Here is a 21,293-nt window from a genome sequence, read left to right as displayed (position 1 = left end):
AAGGGAGTACAGGCAGTAAAATATTTTTTGACACAAAAATCTGAAGAAGATGAGAACCATAACAAATTCATCATTGACTTACTGAAATTTGTCTTACAATATAATTTTTTCACCTTCGATAATGGTTTTTATTTGCAGACAAGAGGAACAGCAATGGGGACGGCATGCGCCCCCACCTACGCCAATCTATTTATGGGTTGGTGGGAGGCAGAGCATGTATTCACTGAAAATAATACCCAATACACTGACTACATACCCCTATGGATAAGATTCATTGACAATATTTTGTTTATATGGGAGGGCTCTTATGAAACACTACAAGAGTTCCTAGCCACATTAAACCAGAATGATTTAAATATCAGGTTAACATCTGAAATGAGTCAAAAAGAAATTGCTTTCCTTGATCTAAGAATAATCAAAGAGGAAGATGGGAGAATCACCACGGATCTGTACAGGAAGAAGACTGCAACAAACAGCGTATTACACAAATCAAGTGCCCATGCACCAGGTACCCTAAGAGGCTTGCCAACAGGAGAATTTTTAAGAACTAGACGCAACTGTACAGATTTGAACACCTTCAAAATAAGGGCGAAAGAACTGGAAGAAAGGCTAACTATCAGAGGGTATAGTAAGACAAGTATCAGAAAAGCAAGAAACAAAGCGATGAACACCAATAGGAGAGAACTCCTAAAAAAGAAGAACAAATCAAAGGACAATAAAACAAGACTGATCTTAACTTACACTTCTCAGACCAACCAAATCAAAGAAATCATCCAAAAGCATTGGCATATTTTAACATCAGATCCAGCATTAAGAGTGCAACTGGGAGAAAAACCAGAGATTGGATACAGACGAGCCAAAAACATGAAAGACATGTTAACACAAAGTCATTATAGCAGCAAGAGAACAATAACTGCCTTCACCCCAGGTTCCTTTAAGTGTGGAACATGCTCCACATGTCAGTATATTAAGAAAACCAACAGCATAATGGATAGGTTTGGTCAAACTCATAGAATCAACAAATACATAAGTTGCAACACTCAGGGGGTAGTCTATGTATTACAATGCACTTGCCAACTATATTATGTAGGCATGACGACCCGTAAGATAAGAGTTCGCTTAATGGAACATCTCAGAAATATAAAAAATGCCAGAAAAGATGTGGATGATGGCAAACCCATAACCAGTGTGGCATCACACTTTCTATTTAAGCACAATTCCAGCCCCAAAGGTCTCCAATGTTGGAGAATAGAACACATTAAACTAGGAGTAAGGGGAGGAGACCTAGAAACAGCTCTGCTCAAAGCTGAGAGCAAGTGGATATATTTACTAAATACTGTGCATCCAAATGGAATAAATGAAAATAACAACTTTTTTGTATTCCTATGAGAAATGAAACAATAATTCCTGTATATTCCCACAGAGATGTATACATAGTTTTAAATACAGAAAAAATGAACCAAAACATAAAAATACATATATAAACAAAAACTATTCCAAGAACCCATAAAGAGTGGGTAATGGGATAAGGGGAGGAAAAACAAGCTTCAAATAGTATCATTTAAATTTAATATGCATTAATATCGTTTTTTATCACACCACTTTATAAGGCACAATAGAGCACAATCACTAAGGTAACATCACAAGTTCACTTGGGAACAAACACTGTTTTTGAGAGCACTACAATGTATATGACACCAAGTAAGGTATTTAATAAGTAAAAGAGAATAATTTAATATAAATATTGTAAACACACTGTTCCAATGTATGACGAACCAAAATGACACCCAAGGCACTAAAAACCAATAAACATAATTCACAACAACACAAGCCATAACAAGAATAAGTTAGATGGGTATGTAAGCACCAAAAATAAAAAGGATGCTATTTCCTTTCAACATGAGCACATTGTCACCAGTAGGCACAGATGGAAGCACCAAAACACAGACATGGAAGGATACTAGTTTCTTTTAAAAGAAGCACACAAGCAATAATCTCACTAAGAATCGCAGGTCAATAAAAAATTAAATCATACACTAATACTTGAACTGAAGTATATCCAACACAGTCAAAACAAAGACTAAGATTATAAGAAATAAGTCAAAAACAAGATTTGAGAGAGGAAAAATGCAGGACAGTGAAAAAATAGCAAACACATGTACACAGGAAAATACACAGACAGTGAAAAATAGTAAAACATGTACATAGGAAAACGACGATTATACAATCTCATGGAGGGGAACAATATCACCAATGCTATCAGTAGAAATGACTATTACAGTCATTGATCATAGTCGTGTTATTGTTAATCATGCGATTTATTTAAAAATGAAAAATAATGTGTTCAGACCGAGATAGTTAAAATCACAAACTAACGCTAAAAACACAAACTAAAAGCTACATTCTAAATTAAGACATATACAATTAAGAGTAAACAGTGAATCTAGATATAAACAAATTATGTTGATTACAACATCTATATAAGCAATGTTATTCGAAATACAGTATAAAATAGGAGGAAAATACATCCACATAACAGTATAACATACGGCATATCTAAGATCCATTGAATTTACTGTAAGAATGAACTTAAGTATAAAAACAGAAGCAGAGAAATCTAGCAGAGAAATAGGTCCACCTTAAGATACAAAATCAGCAGTCGACCTTAAAATAAAATACAGCATTGGATACATTGATCCCAATAAGCTGTACATACATGATTGACAGCCGAGATCAACGAATGAAAATATGGTAGAGGCGGAACTTCCGCAATTGAAAATAAATAAAGGCTTTGAAAATCGGTGGCCCGCCACCTTTGATAAAGCCGTAACTGGCGAAACGCGTCATGGGGGTTGTGTGGGACAATGGGGTCCCACTAAAGTGTTATATGTGTGTTTTAAATTAATCTATCTCAAATAGCGAAAATTTGTAAAAGTAATGGGGATTATATCAGACAGTGTGTGAATGCATGTTGGCGTTTAATGGTTAAACTATGATAAGAACCTGAATAGAACTTATGGGTAATTTTATTTAAATAAATAACCCAAGTTCATCCTCACTAGTGTCAAAAAGGGACTTGGCTAAATAGAAGTATCGATTGTCAACAGATTTCAACCGAACTAGACTCCGTATTAGTGACAGACTGCCAAACCCAGCTGTAGTGTAAACGGCGCAGAGTGGCAGTTAGGGTATTATCGTAAATATTATTATAATAATTTATGAGGACATAGTACCGGGTTGTAGGTAATCCGAAAGACTCACATAGTGGCATAATTAATAGTTACAGTTAAATAAGTATCGAGTGAAATCGAACTCAGAGGTGGAGCTTTAATTACAAGGAAAATCAATGTCTGAGTCCCTAGCAAGGAACCAGAGTTAGAGTGTTGCAACATTGTATACTTATTATAACACTTCACAATTACACAATACGTGTGGTGTAAAAGTAACAACACAAAATACAGCAGCCTAGCCACCCCACAAATAATGGTAACTGCAAAGACAATATTGTTAACAGGGGGGCTCATATAGTATCAAATAAAGAAATAGATGCATACAGGCAGCATTATCTAACAAATTACTTAAGAATGTCGGAATAAGCATATGTAATACACCCACACGATTATTGTATTATCTAATAGTAAGATATATAACAAATCTGGACTATATGATCATAGAATTTATACAGCCACCTGAGTAATACACCCAACACAAAAAGCAAAATTACCATTAAATGGAATAAAATCCCAAGGTGGATCCTGCTATTATAACTAAAAACAATCTCTGAGTACCTAGGAAGGAATGAGACAGATATAAATACAATAGCCCAGCTACCCATAAGAATAAGGGTAACTATAGAAAGAAACATTGTGAACAGTGGGTCTTAGGAAGAAAACTATCAGTATCAAGGAATTCTTGCATACCAGTGTTTTTATTTAATTAATGATCTAAGAGTGTATATAAAAAATTGGAATATACACAAAAACTCTGAATATAAGTGATACCCAAACCAGGGCATCTGTACACCAACACAATAAAGTAAAGCAAATTTCAAAACACCCAACCACAACTGAAATCTATGTACAAACGTGAATAAAAGTTGATAATCCCTACTGTCACTCAGGCTTAATTCCAACTAATTTTACACCAATACAAGCCTCAAAAAATATATGAGACATCCAAATACAATAAACACCCATTACAAGGCTCTTATCAACCTTATTTGACCAATACAATGGATAACCGATTGATCTAACAAAACTATATATAAAGGTATTAGAGAATCAACCGGTCACTTGAATAATTTGATAATAACCTGAAGCATTTGACACCAGCTATTTAGAGATAGAGACATTTTAATTTGTTTGTGTTCACCCATTCTTTTTAAAGTGAAAAATAAAAGTTAAATTTTAAAAGGTATCAGTGGCTCTACCCCAGTCTGGGCAAATAGTGCTACATAGCATTTCTTTCCAGGGATTATATCCCAATCTTTTTGCACGTTCAGTATCAGATGCTAGCACCACTCCTCAAAGGAATATAAAATATAGATACTAAAACTAAATACAGTTTCTTAAATAATTGAAACTAGTGAGGAGCTTGCCTATATAGTGCCCTTGTTATCCTTGTGTGTTGAATATGTACCCACATTGCGCTGCATGCTCCAATTGATGACTTGCCCTTCAGAAATCGCAAACATTTTCATAGCCTCAACGTGCAGTATATTTGTGACGCACGGATGAGGATTATGCATGTGTGTGCGAATTTTGGAGGGGCTAGTCATGATGCCCGCATCCTCTCTCTGTCGTCCCTGTGGAGACCGTTTGAGGAAAGACAAATGCCCCCTGGTTATCTCGTTGGTGAGTATTTGTTCACAACATGGTTAATTAGTTTGACAATTGCTACTGTAGTTTTAAAATGTTAGCGTAATGTTCAGCTATCGGATGCAATTTAACCATTTATTTTTTTCCCCCGCTAATGTCTACTTTTAGTTCAATGCAGATATGTAGCATGTCTTACCTTAAATGCTCAGATAGAGAATGCAATGTAACCATGTAGTTTGCATTTTACACAAGGTTTGGTTTAGGAGAAATACGCATATGTAGCATGTCTTAGCTGAAATGGCAAGATATTAGCTAATGCAATTTAACCATGTCATTGTCTCTTTCCGCTAATGTCTACTTTTAGTTCAATGCAGATATGTAGCATGTCTTACCTTAAATGCTCAGATAGAGAATGCAATGTAACCATGTAGTTTGCATTTTACACAAGGTTTGGTTTAGGAGAAATACGCATATGTAGCATATCTTAGCTGAAATGGCAAGATATTAGCTAATGCAATTTAACCATGTCATTGTCTCTTTCCGCTAATGTCTACTTTTAGTTCAATGCAGATATGTAGCATGTCTTACCTTAAATGCTCAGATAGAGAATGCAATGTAACCATGTAGTTTGCATTTTACACAAGGTTTGGTTTAGGAGAAATACGCATATGTAGCATGTCTTAGCTGAAATGGCAAGATATTAGCTAATGCAATTTAACCATGTCATTGTCTCTTTCCGCTAATGTCTACTTTTAGTTCAATGCAGATATGTAGCATGTCTTACCTTAAATGCTCAGATAGAGAATGCAATGTAACATGTAGTTTGCATTTTACACAAGGTTTGATTTAGGAGAAATACGCATATGTAGCATGTCTTAGATGAAATGGGAAGATAGAGAATAATATTGAACTAGATTATTTTTTTTTTAAATAAACATTTGTTAGTGGATTATCGTGTACAAAACTTTTTATTGGACTCCAAATACTATTTTGAGGATTCTGTTTGAATTATGTTCAGTTCATAATTTATAGGTGATTCTGGGTACATGAGCCGGCCTTGGCTCATTACCCCCTTGCGTAGCCCGACTGATGTGTCTGAGGAGCGCTACAATAGGGCTCATAAGAGAACCAGGGCGGTGGTTGAACGGATGTTCGGGCTCCTGAAGATGAGGTTCAGGTGCCTGGACAGGTCAGGAGGAGCCCTCCAGTACAACCCAAAGAAGGTGGCTAAGATCGTTGTAGCCTGTAGCGTCCTGCATAATATTGCACAGCGGGCTGGGATGCTGCAGGGCGTCCTGGCGCACCGAAACCTCCTCAGAGATGAGGAGGATGATCCTGTTCTAGAGGGGCCATTCCGGGACGAGGGGCTCAATGTCAGAGCAGACATCATCAACCGCCACTTTAGACGGTAAATAATAGAAGTTAGACTGGAGTATTGTCAATAGATGTGAACTCTAGGGAAATGACAAGTAGAGAATTGTGCAAACATGTTAGGATTGTTCATCAAATGCTAAAAAAGTGTTTCATTTATAAATATAGGTGATGCTCTGGGCATTGGGTCCTGTAGCGAGTCTTTGCCACCTGGTTTTTAAAGAGGACATCAGATGGTAAGTATAAATGTATGGACTGTTGCTGGCATGAATTGTACACAAATACATCATATGGCATACATTTTCTAAACTAGTATTTAGTTTACACATTACTTAAAATGTAAATACTCAAAAAGGGATCCTCTAGCATAACTATCCTCTAGCATGACTATGGTTCAATGTCACACATTAGAGGTTCGTCCTGCTCAATATGACTCATCTTCACACTTGATAGAACATAACACAAGATGCTACACACGCTTAGTAAGCTAGTGACAGAAATGTATTCTGAAATGGGGGGTGGGAGAGGGGTACAGAACTGATTCACACACTTGTAGTAATTTTTAATAAACTTTTTCTGCCATTAGGGAGCTGACTTAATCTAAAGACTGAAAGGGAAGAATTAGAAGCCTGACAGTGAAGATTGCCCAGACTGACAGTGGAAAAAGCCAAGATTGAAATTGAAGTCTACCAATGGGATCATGTCTGGCATTATCTTTCCAATCTGCTGACCTTGAAAACCATACAAAGACATGTTCACATGGTAAGTGCCAACTATTTGATAGAATAAGGCTGTGGAGGCATCCTATTGGAGACACTTAGATGATTTTCTAATTTTTAGATGGTATTTCACAGTCCTCTATTTTGGAAATGATGAATAACACACCTATTGAAGATCAAATGTTTACCCCTGAATTGACTTTCAAGGACCATGCATTATCCAGGTTGGTGTACCAATGCATGCTAGTTAAGAATCACAGGAAGAATGTTGAATATTAGTAGCTTACATACATTAGTCATATTTAGTTCATAATTAGATATTTAGGGATCACAATCAGACACTTAGATGATTTTACTTTTTTAGATGGTATTTCACAGTCCTCTATTTTATGAACTGATGAATAAGACACCTATTGAAGTTCAACTGTTTACCCCTGAATTGACTTTCAAAGACCATGCATTATCCAGGTTGGTGTACCAATGCATGCTAGTTAAGAATCACAGGAAGAATGTTGAATATTGGTAGCTTACATACATTAGTCATACTTATTTCATAATTAGATATTTAGGGATCACAATCAGAAAAAGGAATACATATTATAGTTGATATAGAGGTATTTGAATGGACATGAAATATTACATTTATGTTCAGCATACATATATATTATTGAAATGTGATATACAATATTATGTAGAATTAGAAATTCAGATATTTAAATTTATTTTTTATTACACAATAGAATGGTGTATGTTTTATTTATTTTTTAATTTAATTAATAAATATCTTGATAAAATGTTGAACAAAGTTAGAGCATAGACACAAGATGATTGTAAATGTATTTTATGAATATTTGACAACGTGTGTATTAACTTTGTTAAAATTTTTATTTTTTATTTCAGATTGTCATCTGATGACTTCCAGGAATATTTTTTTGTTTTTGTTTCAGAAACTTTTAATTTTTTAAATGGTAATAATAAACATTTTAGTATTAAATACACTCTTTTGAACAGATTATAATAAATATTTTTTAAATTAATTGGGGAGTTATATCCATCGATGCTTTTCTTTTGAAATTCTTAGATGTTAAAATAATTTCGGATATGTAGTCAAAATTTGACATAAATTATTTGTTTTCACTTTTAAGAAGGGGAAGTGGTTCAATTACATTAAAGTGACAGTGTTGTTGAATGTAAAATTAATTTTATAAGATCTTGTATCTTCCTTAGGTATCTCAAAACATTATTTTCTAAATTCTTTTAATTTTTACATTTATAAATGTTAGGTCATTTAACTTGATATTTTTCACAAGCTAGTTATTGGATGCCAGGTTAATCGATTTAATTTTCTAGTGGAGTCATTTAACTATAGTTATTAATATTATGTAGTTTTTAAAATCTTACCTCTTGGGTTAGACATCACATATCTATATATAATTTTCATTCCCCTTTAGTTTCTTTTGACAATGTTAAATCAACATTCAAAATGTTTTGGTCCTTAAAGGGACATTCACAAAGTATATTGTGTATTGATTTTTCAATAATTCATAAAAGAATTTAAAAATATTTAGAAAGTACTATAGAATTACATTCAGTCTTTAAATATACTTTTAAAAAGATACATCAATGCACATATCTTAGTCAATTACATAAGGCATCTATGTGCAACCAACAATCAGCATCAAAATAGCCTATGTAGATATGTATTTTATCCAAGAATATATAATTACAATCTAATGATTGAATACCAAAACATATTAAGTTGTTCAAATATTATAATCTTATCCAAAATGCATACATAACATATAGCTTAATGTCCCTCTAAGCTGAAGACTCCGAAATACCTCCTTTACAATATATATTTCAGTCAGTGTGTAAAACAATCCAGAAGTTAATCTAAATTTGCTTTACTCATATGTTATACTAATTTAGCAAAAGGAAGGTGCTTAGGTTTCTGATTTTTCAAGCATTATTGTGAAATGTTTCTTTAAAGGGACATGAACTCAAAATATGCTTAAAGGGAGACAGTTAAAAAATTAATGATTTATAAATTCTGAATGAGTATTCTATTTTAAGCAACTTTAAAAATTGTCTCATATTATGAATGCCCCTTGTGATGTTGCTATCATTACTTTAAAAATAAGGCATTAAATAGATAATTTATTTGCTTCAGTACTCTGGACAGAACTTGGTTTTTTTGGTTGGATTAATTTATCCAACAATCATCAAGGACAACCCAGGTTTTTGGAAACAATTGTCCGTAATCTAAAATATCATTATTGATTTGCAAAGAAAGATAACAAGATAATTCTTAACATTTGAGAATCGGATTAAATTATAAAGTTGTTTAACATTTCATGCTCAATCTGAATCACAAACGCTAAATTTGTTTGGACAGTGTCCCTTTAAGAGATTTAAAGAGTGTATTTACTTCTCTTCTTATCTTGACATACTTTGCTTGAAAAGCATATCGAGATAGGCTCAGTAGATGAAGATTGGTGGATGCACAGAGATGCCTTATGTGATTGGCTCAACCATGTGCATTTAAATTTCTTCTGTTGAGGATATCTAAATACTAAGATAAATTGAGTTACATTTTAAAGTCTAAACAATTTTCTATCTCTACAGATCATTTGATACAATTGTTTGTTTGTAATGTCTATTTAAAAATAAAGACGCCATTGCACAATAGCATATATGAGCACTTCAGACAAATACAAGCTCGAGGTTTATTTACTAATAACAAACAAACCTGTAGTTTAACATTTATAAACAGATTATCCAAGTTACTGACATTATAACCTGAATTTGAACATTCAGAAATATTGCGTGGGAAACGCATCTTGAAACACCAGATTAGCATCTTTAAACATTAGAGTCTAATGTCACGCAATAGCACACAATCAATGTGCATTATAAATACATTTAATAGAGCAATATCAATACTTCACAATAAGTCAAGAAATGGATTTTATGAACAATAAAGACATACAATATTAAATGTGTATTTGTATTAAAGAAACAGACCGTTATTAAACCGAGAAATGTCTACAACATTTAATAATGTGACAGTATTAGATTTTAAAGAGAATTTAATCATTAATATTTAACGGATCACGGATATTAAATCTGCGTCACACATATCCGCATGACAGGCCCATGAGTTACAAATAAGTCTACATGAAAAATGAAGTTACAGCACCACCAGGAGGTATGTGTATGGAAGTTGCTAAGATATGAAACATTAAGGAACGGCCAATCAGAGTTCATCACACAAACACAACTTGAGTCAGGATGGTCTCACAGACATCCTAACAATATTTCAAACTTTTATCCAATCAGATGTACAGATAACTTGTCCCATGGTGCATCTCATGTTTACTTCACCATATAAAAGTCCATTACACGTTGCCATCTTTGTCAGTTCTCTAATGCCTGCAGGCAATATATATTATTATTATTATTATAATCCAACCCAGCAGGCATGAAACCTCCCAGGTTCACCAAGCAGGAGAGCGCTGCACTGGTCCACGCCGTCAAGGACTTTTATCCCCAGCTGTTTGGGAACAAGAGGAGGTTGACAGATGCGCCTGTTAAGAAGGCCCTCTGGGAGTCTATCACCAATGCGGTTAAATTGGTGTGTGACGTCCAGAGGAGCCAGGATCAAATCATGAGGAGATTCGGAGATATGAGGTTGCGCTTAACAAAAAAAGTCAACCTCATAAGGGAGTGGGTACAAGCCCGTAAAAGAGGGGGCCAAAGAAAGGCCCAGCGGAAACTATACCTACTCCCTTGTGAGGTGACTTTATGCGAGCTCCTCAATCTCCGGGTCCCCAAAAGATTTAGATCCTCGCCATCCTCGGCCTCCTCTTCTTCCCTCCCAGCTGCGGGATCTGAAAGTCCTGACACGGGGGCCAGGGCAGGTGCTTCTCCGTCCGGTGGAGGAGATGATGGAGAATCTGAACCAGGTAACTATCCAACTTCATATAATATCTTAATATTTGATTTATTTTTAAAAAATGTGTATATAGTCAGATACTAAACCTATACAGATCTCACAACATACACTACATATGATGTTTAGATATCTGATTTTAGATTAGTGACACATGAAATAGGAATGATGTTTCTTGCGCACTACAGAATATGCGTCACAGAGCGAAAATGGAATTGCGCATACACGTTAACATGGGTTAGCTGTAAGTGGCATTGCTTTATACATGTTGGTCAAATGACGGATGCGTAATTCCGCTTGGAATCATTGCGCAATGATCGCGAAAATGGAATTGCGCATACACGTTAACATGGGTTTGCTGTAAGTGGCATTGCTTTATACATGTTGGTCAAATGACGGATGCGTAATTCCGCTTGGAATCATTGCGCAATGATCGCGAAAATGGAATTGCGCATACACGTTAACATGGGTTTGCTGTAAGTGGCATTGCTTTACACATGTTGGTCAAAATGAAATGTGAATTATTATATATGTGAAGAATACAGTATTCTTATTTTCAATATTATACATAATAAAAAAAGAAGAATCCAAATAAATTATAACATATGCCCATCAATTGATGAGAATGAAATAACACAAAAAAATAATTTAAGCTACAATAAACAACACAACTGATTGATAATAAGAGTACAGGATATATTTATCATGAATAGAATTGAGGAAACAATTAACTCATGGGACTACCAAAGGATTAATAGTTTTTAATTGATTTGCTAATAATGTAAAGATTTTAAACATGGCATGATTTGTATTAATGATATCCAATCCTCATTTAATATATTACAGATCTGGATGTTGGTGCTGGATCCTCAAGGCAGGGCTTGTCACAGTATGGTATGTCTCATTTTAATTGACATTTGTCTTAGAAACATGGACAGAACATTACATACTAAATCCACATTGTTCAATATTTATATGTATCTTCAAAATGGATTTTAAAACTTTTTGCGAATAAGAATAAATAAAACCAAAAATAGGAATACATTGTAAGACTACTCTGATTTTGTTTGGAATTTAAGATATCCCATCTATTCTGGATGTCTTAATTTTAATGTAAGATTCTTTGAATGTCAAATTTATATTCTTCCCTTGTGTATTGCTTAATCTTATTTGTATACATTTTGTAAAAATACACACAATTTTGCATATGTTTAGATTTTAAAAATATAGATTCCATTTTTGAAATTGATCACGTCATTTAAGGGACATGACATCTTTACATCAATTTGTTAAAATTGATTCTTCACACATTAAATATGTTATTCAGACAGACCAAAATCATTAAAGGGACAGTTTACTCAAACATGTTGTCCCCTTTAATTGGTTTTCGATGATCCACTTATACAGCTTACATTAGCAATTTAAATATTTTAATTATACTGTGGTAGGCACACCTATCCTTAAACATTTTGGCATTGAGGACAAGCTGTGTAAACATATCAACCTGAAGAAATTACATTCCCACTGGGTTAGACAAGAGATAATGTATCAACATTTGTACATAAATTGTTGGATCCAAGTAGTGGTGATTGGTATATGTAGTGATATCAAATTAAAGGGACACTGAACCTAAATATTTAATTGACTGATTCAGATAGAGCATGACATTACAAATATTAAAAAATTACACATATTCTTTAAATGTTTGAATTCTCTAGCTAGATTTGGAATGCAAGAATGTAGGTTTTAGGGCAGGCCATATTTGTTTATCAACTTTGGTTGTCCCTGCTGGTTGATGGATACATTCATCCAACAATAAAGAAATGATGTCCACAATTATTTTCTATTTAAAATTAATTCTAGGCATTTCTTTGTTTCAATAAAGATAGCAAGAGAATGAAGAATAATTGATAAGAGTAGTAAATTATAAATTTGATTAACATTGCATGCTCTATTTGAATCACAATAGAAACAATTTGCCTTCAGTGTACCTTTAAGTATCTTATAATGTGGATTTTGAATGATACTTACAGCTGTGCCTGGGAAGGACAATCCGACACCCAGGACAATGAAGGTTGAGACAGGGGGGAGGGATGGGATTGTATTGGGGAGGGCTGGGATTGGGTTGGGGAGGGATGGGATTGGGGAGGGATGAGCTGCTGCTCCGGGGTAGGCCGTACAGCTGGGGAGTGGTGAGTTGGGGTCTGGGCAGCTGTACGGCCCATAATACGGGGAGAGCAGCGAAGGGGGACGAAGGGCCTTTTTTTGGGAGGGACATGAAAGGACAAATGGGAAGGGCCGGCAGGGGTCTGGGCCTGGGCAGGGGTCTGGGCCTGGGCAGGAGTCTGGGCCTGGGCAGGAGTCTGGGCCTGGGCAGGGTTCTGGGCAGGGGTCTGGGCCTGGGCAGGGGTCTGGGCCTGGGCAGGGGTCTGGGCCAGGGCAGGGGTCTGGGCCTGGGCAGGGGTCTGAACGACACCATGCAGGCCCAGCTCCGGGTTCAGGATTTGACTCTGCGTCAAATCATGCTATTAAATTCAAGGCCTGAATCTGGAGCTGGACATGCACAGGACGATGAAGAGGATGACCAGTAAGTGGAGGATCTGGAGATGCTCCAAGGTCGCAGATAAGAATCCTCCGTCCACATGTTGATGTTTTTGTTATTGTTGCCATTTGGCCTTTTTTTAAGTTTATTGTTGTGCCTGTTGCACTCTTTTACCTTGTCATATGGCTCAAATGGGGCTATGCTGGCCCTTGGCAACTCTCTTCATGTGTGATGCACTCTGTTACCTTATCATATGGCTCAAATGGGGCTATGGTGGCCCTTGGCAACTCTCTTCATGGACTGTGATGCACTCTGTTACCTTGTCATATATCTACAATGGGGCTATGGTGGCCCTTGGCAACTCTCTTCATGGACTGTGATGCACTCTGTTACCTTGTCATATATCTACAATGGGGCTATGGTGGCCCTTGGCAACTCTCTTCATGGACTGTGATGCACTCTGTTACCTTGTCATATATCTACAATGGGGCTATGGTGGCCCTTGGCAACTCTCTTCATGGACTGTGATGCACTCTGTTACCTTATCATATGGCTCAAATGGGGCTATGGTGGCCTTTGGCAACTCTCTTCATGGACTGTGATGCACTCTGTTACCTTGTCATATATCTACAATGGGGCTATGGTGGCCCTTGGCAACTCTCTTCATGGACTGTGATGCACTCTGTTACCTTATCATATGGCTCAAATGGGGCTATGGTGGCCCTTGGCAACTCTCTTCATGGACTGTGATGCACTCTGTTACCTTATCATATGGCTCAAATGGGGCTATGGTGGCCCTTGGCAACTCTCTTCATGGACTGTGATGCACTCTGTTACCTTATCATATGGCTCAAATGGGGCTATGCTGGCCCTTGGCAACTCTCTTCATGGACTGTGATGCACTCTGTTACCTTGTCATATATCTACAATGGGGCTATGGTGGCCCTTGGAAACTCTCTTCATGGACTGTGATGCACTCTGTTACCTTGTCATATATCTACAATGGGGCTATGGTGGCCCTTGGCAACTCTCTTCATGGACTGTGATGCACTCTGTTACCTTATCATATGGCTCAAATGGGGCTATGATGGCCCTTGGCAACTCTCTTCATAGACTGTGATGCACTCTGTTACCTTATCATATGGCTCAAATGGGGCTATGCTGGCCCTTGGCAACTCTCTTCATGGACTGTGATGCACTCTGTTACCTTATCATATGGCTCAAATGGGGCTATGCTGGCCCTTGGCAACTCTCTTCATGGACTGTGATGCACTCTGTTACCTTGTCATATATCTACAATGGGGCTATGGTGGCCCTTGGCAACTCTCTTCATGGACTGTGATGCACTCTGTTACCTTGTCATATATCTACAATGGGGCTATGGTGGCCCTTGGCAACTCTCTTCATGGACTGTGATGCACTCTGTTACCTTATCATATGGCTCAAATGGGGCTATGGTGGCCCTTGGCAACTCTCTTCATGGACTGTGATGCACTCTGTTACCTTATCATATGGCTCAAATGGGGCTATGGTGGCCCTTGGCAACTCTCTTCATGGACTGTGATGCACTCTGTTACCTTGTCATATGTCTCCATTTTCCTGATCTTAACCATATTATTTATAAACGTTGTTGTTTTCTGACATACTAATAAAAGACATGTCATTGCACGATTCTTTGTCCTCCTTATTCATGTCATTGATTGAAATCTCTATTTTATCTGATTGATCCTTAAAGGGAGTGCACTAAGAAAACCACAGAAGGAAAGCAGCTGGCTTAGCTGTAAAGGGCATTATAAATGTGGATCACATGGCTGTACTGCATGTGGTTATACCACAAGCAGTAAGGTTTTCCAATCATGTTATACACAACGAGTCTTTGACTGTAATTACTGTACGAATTGTCGCTCTGAATTTGCGATTTATGCAATTACGTGCACACACTGTCAGAAACAGTATATAGGGTGCACGACAAGAGAGACACGTGAACGGATACGGGAACATCTTAACGACATTGAGAAAGGGAGAACAGCAACTGGGGCATCTAAGCACTTTATCCATGAGCATGGAGGTAGTGCCAAAACATTTTCCTGGATGATTATAGATATCATCAGAAACAAACCGAGAGGAGGCAATAGAGTAAAGGAGCTATATAAGAAAGAGGCCTTTTGGATTTTCAAATTGAACACGCGCATGCCGAAAGGTTTAAATATTGAGACCGATCTTATTAATCATTGGCAATGAATAAGAGAGAATCCAATGTATAAAGGAGGTGTGCTGTTCAATTTGAATTACCAAACTATGGTTTTAGCTTTAGCCACCAATAGCGAGATGAAACATACAAGAAAACTACACTAAAGATATTATCATACTAAATATGATGGGTTAACCATCAAGAGTGATTGAAAGGTTTATTATTTTGCTCCGTATTTATCAATTCTCCCTCCCATTTCTACAACTAAAATGAATTGCTGAAAATAGCATCCCCCAGCAACATTTAATAGTAATAGGGAACATATATGCATTTGTACCAGATTGAGTTAAGTGATATTAAGATAATATAGTGACACATCCAGTCATGGTAAAAGCATAGATTAGAATGGGCATCACTAAACGCAAACACAAAAAACTGCATAAAAGTGTTTTTCTAACAAGTGATTAAGGCAAATAGTCTAATGCCAACAAACTATGCTTATGTGTTTCACATATATGATTTATGAAGTAATCTAACATCCTGTCACTTCTGATTGAAAACTACTTTTTTGGTCTTATTGAGCTTGTAAGTCTCTTTGTATATATAATGCCACGAAATAGTTTATTAGATAAGTGTCCTTTTTAATGGGGAAATAAAATATCTTCAGGTATCAGGTGAGCACCAGTAAGCTATTAGAGTCCTCTGACGAATAGGGTAACAGAATTAGGAATATCTAGCACAGATAACCAATCAGTGAAGAGGGAGTGGAATAAAAGTCACCAAGTGAACATGACAAGTAGAGTCTATGATTAAGGCTAACTAAAGCCGAAACATGTTAGACATGTCTATCTGATCTGTGCTTTGATTTTAAACAATAAGCTGTGTTTTAAAGAAGGAGCAATAAAGAACATTCTAAGTTTTATACCTGTGCCGGTTTTTCTTGGTGTTGTGATCCTTAAAGGGACATACCCAAAATAGTGTTGTTTCCTGAATCATATATGTAATACAATTCTAAATGACTTTAAGATTAACATCTCCAATGTAATTTTTATTTTTGTCTTTATATTGTTATCTAAAATCTTTATCATTGCATGATTATGATTAGCATAGTAATTGTTTTATATATGTATATATAAAGATTGTTATATATGTATATTTCAAATTTCACATCCATGTGTGTATTTATAAACTCTGAGGATTGATACAATGATATAATCCCTGTAAAGTGTTCATTTTATTGAAATAGTATTGTCTCTGTGTATCCCTTTAAATAAAAATCATGTCCCTTTAAGTGATGGTGAGCACAATTGTTAATGAATGTATTTCCATTTCTAAAGCGTTTTTGTCCCTTTTACATGAACAAGGACATATAATCTTAATAATAAACAATCTTATTGTAATGTTGACAGCACATGTATTTCATTTTCTATTCTATCTTATTGTAAAAGTGTAACCAAATCAATCTCTGTGTGTAATAAGCATATTTTATATGAGGAATATGTTTTTCAAAATATTTTTAAAAAATACTTCTCCTCCCATATATGGCTATAGGTAGTCTGACCATATTTCAACTTGAATAAATGACCCGTTTGATCAATACATGTGTCATTATTGTTATTCCCAAACAATTTAAACATATCTTAAAACATCAATGGCATATGTATTTCTCATGTGTATCTTTTAAATGTTAAAGATATACACCATAGCTATAGTTAAAGGGACAGTCAAGTCCGAAAAGATGAATCATGATTTCGTGACATTCCTAGATATCAATCTAGACACATACTAGTTTCAAAAATATAAATACGTTTCTTAGTGATATGCCAAGCTGTCAACTGAGTCCTTGTATTGGCTGCGGTTCGTGGATGCGCCATGTTGCTTAAGACGTCACCTGCCAGGCTGACCAATGATTCCTTGTATTGACTGACGTTTTTACGAGATCAAGGATGCACCTTTTATTGGATGGCATTTTTACGCGATCAAGGATGCGCCTTTTATTGGATGGCGTTTTTACGCGATCAAGGATGCACCTTTTATTGGATGGCGTTTTTACGCGATCAAGGATGCACATTTTATTGGATGGCGTTTTTACGCGATCAAGGATGCGCCTTTTTTTTTGTTTGCATTCTTACGTGATCAGGAATGTGCCTTTTATTGGATTGCGTTCTTACGTGATCAAGGAAGCGCCATGTTAATTAAGACGTCACATGCAAAGGTAAAAAAACGTCTGATTGTATTACGTAGTCCCGCAATATTTGTTTGTGCACGTTAAACACGTTTGTGAATGAAGCCAAGTTTAAAAAATTGTGAATATGGATTGTTTGCATCATGTTACATTGTTGAACCATAGCTGATAAAGACCACCACATTCTCTTTGATGGATGTCTGGTTGAATAAACGAACGAAAGCAAAATGTTTTCATGCATAAGATATTTCGAGGCAAGTGCAAATCTCTATAGTCCATGTTGTTTAATATGTTTGTCAACAATATGTTCCTTTTTATGTAAAATGACTGTTGTGTTTAATGTTAAAGATATCTAATTCATAAATATGCGCTATTGTGTTAGAATCAAGTAATCAATATGCATTTATCTTTATCATATGCTAAATATATGATGCCGACTTGTAATTTTGTCGTATATTCTATTAAAGGTTTATTAGACACTCACATTATAAATCAAAACTTTTTATTTTGTCTCTAGTTAGATAGTCCATTGTTTAACAAATACACGTTTCATTTTGCTTCTGTTCAAAGAAAATGTAAGTAATTTTAAGACTCCTCGCCAAGCCTCTGAGTTTCATGTGAGTACCATCTCCAGCTTTCTCCTGTTTGTGTAAAGGGTCTTTTCATATGTTAATGATGGGGTATTGTCTTGTTTTACGGTTGTAATGGGGGTTCATCTATATTTTCAATAGAGATAACCCTATTTTCTTTTAAAGTGTTTAAAGCTTTGTAATATTGATATCAGTATATGTTAATCTTGTTGTTTCTAGTAGTGTCTATTACATACAGTTCTGTTAAAAATATAGTATACTGTCCCTTTAATGCAAATGTTTATTTTTGTATCATGTATGAGTTCCACATTGGTTAATCTCCAAATATATTATTGTTAGCATATTTTCACCCCCCACTCCTAAAAGGACTTTAAACCATATTCATTGTTAAAACAAATGTCTTTCTGAAAATAAATGAACACAATAATGTCTCTTTAAGAAAATAGACTTTATTTAACACGTCAATATAAATCTGATTTCAATATTTATTGTTTGAACAAGTACATGTAGATATACCAACAATCTTCAAATATATGTTAGCATATGTAATTTTGTTAAAGGGACAGTTTAGAAAACAAATAATGTTTTGCATTATTCTAAAAGTCAATTTTGTAATATCAATGATATCAAAGGTTTCTCACCAATTAATCATTTGTCTGTGTTTATTTTAATTTGCTAGCTAAACCTATGAGGTTCGTGTGCTCATTTCTTAGAGCTTGAAGAGTGCATGTAATCATTATACAATTTGACCACTAGAGGGCATTTGGATAGCATTTGTATATGTTAAACCTTGTGCTCATACAGCATATTATTTACCATGTATTGATCATTGATATCTAAAATGTTGTTATGTCAGAACAACAAATAAGTGTTCATTTTTCATAGTCATAGATACAAGGGTAAGCACATAAGTCACACGTATTTCTCCATGTTTTGTTGTTTCCAACTTGATAATGCGTAATACAGTGTTTTCTTTGTAATCAATAATTTTCTGACTGGCCCTTTAAGCTGTGTTATTGGCATTCAAACAGTAATATGCCATCATGGATAATTGTAATGGTAATTTTGTTTGCGATTCAGGAAACAGTTTGGACATCACATCACAGAAACCAATCAATATCATGAACAAGGATAGGTATGTGATGATGTGGTTTTCACACACTTATAACCCACACTCTGCAAACAATCTGCCTCCATGGACCCGGTCCCATAGAAGTAGATTATATACAGAGTGTGGTCCACAAGTGTATGAAAACCACATCATCACATACCTATCCATTACACATTAAATAAAAAAAAAACATTAAACATGAAAACAAATACTTACTTCCTCTTCCTTCCCCTCTTCCCACGGGGCTGAGGCTCTGGGAGGGGCAACTGCCGACTCTGACGAGTTCTCCTTGGAGATGTTGTGGGAAGAGTGGAAGGAAGAGTACTGGGACGACCAAGGTGAGGAGGAGAAGATGGCTGAGGAGGAGAAGATGGCTGAGGAGGAGAAGATGGCTGAGGAGGAGGAGATGGCTGAGGAGGAGAAGATGGCTCGGCAGGAGGAGATGTCCCGGCAGGAGGAGATGTCCCGGCAGGAGAAGATGGCCCTGCAGGAGAAGATGGCCTAGCAGCAGGAGGCCCAGCAGCAGGAGGCCCAGCAGCAGGAGGCGGACCAGGAGGCAGACCAGCATGCGCCTCCCGGAAAAAATTAAACATCTCTTGGTGTAGATTAATGATTCTATTTTGCCCTTCTTCTATTCTATTAAGTATGTTTATTATTTGGTTTTGGCCTTCAATTATTTGGTTTTGTCCTTCAAGAATTCGAGTTCGGCCTTCTATATTTTGTATCCGGGAGTTACGCATCTGGTCTATGTAGTCTAGTAGAACCCACACCTCCGCTATTTCCTCTTGTTGTGCTTGGCGGGGTACCCGTGCACGGCGGGGTGCCCGTGCATGGCGGTGTGCGGGTCCTTGAGGGGCCTCTGGTTCCGCAGGCTCCTCCTCTACTTCCGGGGCCTCTTCATCAGCTTCCGTGCCCTCTTCGTCACGGGGGGCCTCTTCCCTCCGAAGTGGAAATTCCTCCCCACCACTCTCATCCCGGGGAGATGGAGGAGGCTGTATTTTTTGTGCTGCCTCCTCCCCCGACTCTGTATATTTGAACAAATAAAAAATGTATATATTAGCATATTTCCAAATCAAGCTTTAAATGACTTAGCTTACGATACAATTACAAAAGCAGAATCATTTATCCACTTTGAAATCTAACAATCAATACGATTTCTGCATTTTCTAAACCGTGTTTGTGATATCTCTGTTAAATCTGAATGTTTTAGCGTTTGTTTTCAGTCTGTTTAAATGCACACCTAACCTATAGCCTAGATACTGATGTAACCGCAAAGTAATTGTGAATGCGTGTAAATAACGTTATAGCATTAATCTGATCTTTAAAGGGACATGAAACCCAATGTTTTATCTTTCATGATTTAGAAGCATACATTTATAATCAAATTTCTAATGTACTTTTCTTATCTAATTAGCTTCATTCTCTGGATATTCTTTGCTGAAAAGCATATCTAAATATGCTTAGAAGATGCTGATTGTTAGCTGAATATAGCTGCCTCCTGTGATTGGTTCACCGTGTGCATGGCTATTTCTTCAATAAAATATATCTCAAGAATGATTCAAATTAGGTAATATAAGTACATTTGAATGTTTTGTAAAATTGTATTCGCTACCTTAATCATGAAAGTAAAGGTTTGCGTATAGTGTCCCTTGAAATACATTCGTATGTGAATTTATTCTTAAATGAGCTTACCGTCAGATGAGAGTGGCAGGTTCCCGGTATCAATTCCTCCGATACCGACTACATCCACCTCGGAGATGCTGGGCCGCAACATTTCCTCCCATCGGCAGTACTCGATTTCCAGGGCAGGGCCGC

The sequence above is a fragment of the Bombina bombina genome, chromosome 3 (genome assembly GCF_027579735.1).
Source record: "Bombina bombina isolate aBomBom1 chromosome 3, aBomBom1.pri, whole genome shotgun sequence".
NCBI classification, from domain to species: Eukaryota; Metazoa; Chordata; class Amphibia; order Anura; family Bombinatoridae; genus Bombina; species Bombina bombina.
Note: the sequence above shows the minus strand (reverse complement) of the source record.